We start from the raw sequence: 6,625 nt of genomic DNA, 5'->3' as shown, positions 1-6,625 counted from the left end.
TAATTGAAACAATCATTGAATTCCAACAGAAAGTTTATTATTATCATTATAAAAATTACATTAAACCAAATATAAATTACTTTGTTATTGAATTTAAATTAAATTATAATAAAAAAATTGAATTAAAAAATTATACAAAAAATAATAATTTTAAATAGTTAATTTGATACTAATATCGATATATTTTTGTCAAAATTTTATGATATCTTCAAAATTATATTTTATTCAAAAATAAAAATATCATCGTTTTTTTTCAAAATCACATAAGACTATATTATAACATCGACTGAGATAAATAATAAAATAAAATATTAAAATCAAAATGTATCTCGTTACATTGCGCGAGTACCCTTCTAGTAATAATAATAGTAACAATAATTAGTATATATGTATTTATATACACACACATATCTATACTATATTATAAAGAATTTGACAAAAACTCTTAAAACCCATTTTTTATGCATTAAGTACTGTTTATTGATGCACATTACTTAAAATTCAAGATTACAAATAAATTATGCATAAGTACAACTTATTAAACTTTCATGTTTGAATTCGTGTAACTAATTGCAGATAAACATTTTATTTTAAATATAGAAAATCTAAAATTTAATTATGATAATCATTGAGTTCTAACAAAATACTTAATTATTATTTTTATAAAAAAATTATATTATTAAACTAAAAATAAAAAAAATAAAAAAAAATGAGAAATTTTAAATAGTTAGTTTGTTACTAATATCAATATTCTTTTCCATTGTTTTTTATATTTCATGTTTATATTTTATTCAAAACTTAAAAAACATTATCGTTTTCTCAAAATCACATAAAACTATATTATAACATCGACTGAGACAAAAATAAATAAATAAAACGAAACATCAAAATTGAAATATATCTCGCTACATTGTGCAAGTATCCTTCTGATGTATTTATTATAAGTTTGAAGTTTTAATTAAAAATGGCGTATTGGGTGGGAGTTAAGTTGGCGACAATCTCATCGACGTATTTGGAGGATTGGCGCAACAAAAGGTTGGACCTGGACCTGGACCTGGACCACCTTCCATATTTATTTATTTTTATAAATTATTTAAAATATACATAAAACAAACTTTTATTTTTTTATTTTTTTATTTTAAGCTTCAATATCTATACTATATTATAAAATATTTAACAAAAACTCTTAAAAACCATATTTTATGTATAAAATATTGTTTATTGATGCATATTACTTAAAATTCAAGATTACAAGTAAATTGTGCGTAACTACAACTTATTAAAGTTTCAATTTTGAATTTGTGTAACTAACAATAGATAAGCATAATCAAATACATGATAGACATCTCATTTTGAATATAAAAAATCTAAAATATAATAAGGATAATCATTAATTATAACAAAATATTTAATTATTATCTTTATAAAAATTATATTATCAAACGATAAATAAATTATTTCGTTATTAATTCTAAATTAAATTATAAATAAAATATTGAATTAAAATTATATTCAAAAATAAAAACTTTATCGCTTTCTCAAGACCACTAAAACCCGTATTATATCGACAAAGATAAATAATAAAACGAAACATTAAAATTGAGATATATATCTCGCTATATTATGCAAGCACCCTTCTAGTGTATATATATAGACTTGGGATCATGTGAGACCAAAGTTTTTTCATGAGACCCGTAAAACCAATTCTTAACTCTTGGATTAGATCTACAATCTGACAATCTAAACATTTATAAACGCCACGAGACTTCTCAATAATCACAAAATTGCAACCGTGCAACTTTAGACCATTAGATCATTAGCTTTCAATGGACATAAATTGTTCTTACGGGTCTCATGAAAAACCCTTAGTCTCATGTGAACATAACCATATATATATATATATATATATATATATACACAGAGAGAGAGAGAGAGAGAGAGAGGAAGAGAGAGAGAGAGAGTTCGTTTCAAATACAACTATCGTATTTGTACAACCAGTGCAACACAATAAATTGAGATATTTATGAAAGATGAATAGAGTTTATTAATTATGATTAATACTTTATATTAGAAAACAATCAAAACTTATATGAAATCATTTATTCATCAAATTAAATGGACGATTGAGATTGTGTTGTATTGGTTGTACAAATGTCAAATGTTGTATAATAACTCATCTCTCTCTCTCTCTTTATATATATATATATATATATATATATATATAGACTTGGGATCATGTAAAACCAAGTGTTGTTCGTGAGACCCGTAAAACCAATTCTCAACCCTTGGATTAGATATACAATCTAAACATTTATAATCACAAAATTGCCACGAGACTTCTTAATAATTACAAAATTGCCACGAGACTTCTTAATAATTACAAAATTGTCACCGTACAACCTTAGATCATTAGATTATAAAATTGATCAATAAACATAAATTGATCTCACGGGTCTCACGAAAAACCTTGGGTCTCACGTGAACCCAACCTCACCTACACACATATAGAGTATTGTTTTCTAATGGTCTTAAAAGTTTAGCAATTTTCCATTTATTTATAAGTTTTCAAATTTATCTTGTTATATCCAAGGAATCAGATCAATTTTTTTAATCTTTAAATTGTATAATTATCGGATGGCTAAGAATGTTAAAAATAGAAGTTTCATATGTAAATTATTGAAAATAATTCAAAATAAATAATGCAAATGATCGACAATACAAATTATTCATCTGGATGCATATATGCATTTTTAAATGAACTTTTTCCAATAATTTATATATGATTCTTTCTAAAATATTCTTTATTACGTTCCCATGTTATTTAATAATTAGCATTCTTGTTTAAATTGTCTCCTATATATACATTCATGATTCAATACTTTTTTTTTTTGCTAACATCTTATAATTTAAAATTTATGGTTGTTATGTCATGCAAATCAAAAGACTGGTTTATGCCCTACATTATTTTGATAGAAAGTTTTTTTGAAAAAAAAAATTAAAACATGTTCGTAGACGTTAAAATAAGACTTAGAACGCTTACTCGGGTAAATAACATTAAGTCATATTACCTTACCGGATGAATATGGTAAGGATCAAGAATCTTACCTTTTAAAAACGAGACAAGGACCAAGAGTCATACCCGCAAAGTGAGGACGACGACTGTTACCACGATAAACACTTACAGGGGAAATTGTTGCATACGATACCGTTTTGGTGGATTAAAAAATCTTACCGGATAAGTTAATGATAGTATTAAATTTTACCGTTAAACGCTTACTGGGTAAGTTTTTGATAAACGACCCCTTATAATTTATAACTGACTTTTACAAAATTTGATTTTCAAAAAATCAAGTATTATTTTTTATTGTAGCTTGTATTATCTATACTATATTATAAAACATTTGACAAAAACTTTTAAAAACTATTTTTTATGCACGAAGTACTGCATATTGATGCATATTACTTAAAATTCAAGATTACAAGTAAATTATGCATAAATACAACTTATTAAAGCTCCATGTTTGAATTCGTGTAACTAACTGCGGATAAACATAATCAAATAGAGGATAAACATCTCATTTTAAAATATAAAAAAATATAAAATATAATTAGGATAATTATCGAGTTATAACAAAATAATTAATTATTATTTTTATAAGAACAGTATATTATTAAACCAAATATAAATTATTTCATTATTAAACTTAAATTAAATTATAATTAAAAAATTACACAAAAAATATGAATTTTAAATAGCTAATTTGAACTAATATCGATATATTTTTATCAAGTTTTTATGATATCTTCAAGTTTATATTTTATTTAAGAATAAAAATATCATCGTTTTTTCAAAATCACATAAGATCATACTATAACATCGACTGAGATAAAAAAATAAAATAAAATATTAAACTCAAGATGTATTTCGCTGTATTATATGAATACCATCTAGTTATTATTATTATTATTAAAATGGTCCCCCTACATTAAAACTTTTAGTACGAGCTGAAGCCGTGGAGCAATGCTATTCGCCTAACACTTTTCTTTGTGCTGTCTGTTTCACTAAATTCCTTTTTATATTGATTCCCGAGCCAAATAATTTTTACAAATACATTAGATTATTATTAGAATATAAAAAATTACTCTTTTTAAAATATCATTATTTTTTTCAAAATTACATAAGACTATATTATAACATCGACTGAGATAAATAATAAAATAAAATATTAAAATCAAAATGCATTTCGTTACAAGCTATATTATAACATCGATTGAGACAAAAAAAAACGAAACATCAAAATCGAAATATATCTCGTTGTATTGTGGAAGTATCCTTATGATATATTTATTATAAGTTTGAAGTTTTAATTAAGAATGGCGTATTGGGTGAGAGTTAAGTTGGCGACAATTTCGTCGACGTATTTGGAGGATTGGATTATTGGAATAACAAAAGGTTGGACCTGGACCTGGACCTAGACCACCTTCCATATTTATTTATTTTTATAAATTATTTAAAATATACATAAAACAAACTTTTATATTTTTATATTTTTATTTTAAGCTTCAATATCTATACTATATTATAAAATATTTAATAAAAGCTCTTAAAAATTATTTTTATGTATAAAATACTGTTTATTGATGCATATTACTTAAAATTCAAGATCACAAGTAAATTGTGCGTAACTACAACTTATTAAAGTTTCAATTTTGACTTTGTATAACTAACAATAGATAAACATAATCAAATACGGGATAGTCATCTCATTTTGAATATAAAAAATCTAAAATATAATAAGGATAATCATTAGTTATAACAAAATATCTACTTTTTATCTTTATAAAAATTATATTATCAAAGGATAAATAAATTATTTCGTTATTACTTCTAAATTAAATTTTAAATAAAATATTGAATTAAAATTATATTAAAAAATAAAAACATTATCGCTTTCTCAAAACCACTAAAACCCGTATTATATCGACAAAGATAAATAATAAAACGAAACATTAAAATTGATATATATATATATATATATATCTCGCTATATTATGCCAGCACCCTTCTAGTATATATACAGATTTGGGATTATGTGAGACCGAAGTTTTTTCGTGAGACCCGTAAAACCAATTCTTAATCATTAGATTAGATCTACAATCTGACAATTTAAACATTTATAAATGCTACGAAACTTCTCAATAATCACAAAATTGTCACCATGCAACTTTAGACCATTTGATCATTAGCTTTCAATGGATGTAAATTGTTCTTACCGGTCTCATGAAAAACTCTTAGTCTCACGTGAACCCAACCCTATATATATATATATATATATATATATATATATATATAGAGAGAGAGAGAGAGAGAGAGAGAGATCGTTTCAAATGCAACCCATCGTATTTGTACAACTAATACAACACAATAAATTGAGATACTTATGGAAGATGAATAAAGTTTATTAATTATGATTAATACTTTATATTAGAAAACAATCAAAACTTCTATGAAATTATATATTCATCAAATTAAATAAACGATTGAGATTGAGTTGTATTTGGTTGTACAAATATATATATATATATATATATATTACATACACACATATAAACTTGGGATCATGTAAAACCAGGGGTTTTTCGTGAGATCCGTAAAACCAATTCTCAACCCTTGAATTAGATATACAATCTAAACATTTATAATCACAAAATTGTCACAAGACTTCTTAATAATTACAAAATTCCCACCGTACAACCTTAAACCATTAGATTATAAAGTTGATCAATGAACATAAATTGGTCTCACGGATCTCACGAAAAACCTTAGGTCTCACGTGAACCCAACCCCACCTACACACATACGCACGCACACATATAGAGTATTGTTTTCTAATGGTTTTAAAAGTTTAGCAATTTTCCATTTATTTATAAGTTTTCAAATTTATCTTGTTATATCCAAGGAATCAGATCAATTTTTTTTAATCCTTAAATTGTATAATTATCGGATGGCTAAAATAAAAAGAGCTAAATACTTGAGAACGTAAAAAATAGAAGGTTCATATGTAAATTATTGAAAATAATTCAAAATAAATAATGTAAATAATCGACATTACCAATTATTCATCTGGATGCATATATGCATCTTTAAATGAACTTTTTCCAATAATTCATATATGAATTTTTCTTTAATATTCTCTATTACATTCCCATGTTATTTAATAACTAGTGTTCCAACCGCGCGTTGCGCGGTAGTGATAATATTATCTTCAAAATGAATGTTATAGACTAAAATTTCTTATACACACCTCTTTCTTTCAATCTTTCAATCTCCCACTAATGTGGGATACCTCAAAATCAACCACAATTCATCAACACCTCAATACTCAATTCTCATTATGCCACCTAACACAATATAAGATTTGTTTTTAAAAAATATGGTCATCCTTAAGATAACCTTATGAGTTAAGGCTCATAAGTTGAAACAATGACTCTCATCATTCTATGAGTTGAAACAATGACTCTCATCATTCTTTCTTATACACACCTCTTTCTTTCAATCTTTCAATCTTCCACCAATGTGGGATACCTCAAACTCAACCACAATTCATCAACACCTCAATACTCA

This window comes from Cynara cardunculus, assembly GCF_001531365.2.
Source record: "Cynara cardunculus var. scolymus isolate 2C chromosome LG 1, CcrdV1, whole genome shotgun sequence".
Classification (NCBI taxonomy): Eukaryota; Viridiplantae; Streptophyta; class Magnoliopsida; order Asterales; family Asteraceae; genus Cynara; species Cynara cardunculus.
Note: the sequence above shows the minus strand (reverse complement) of the source record.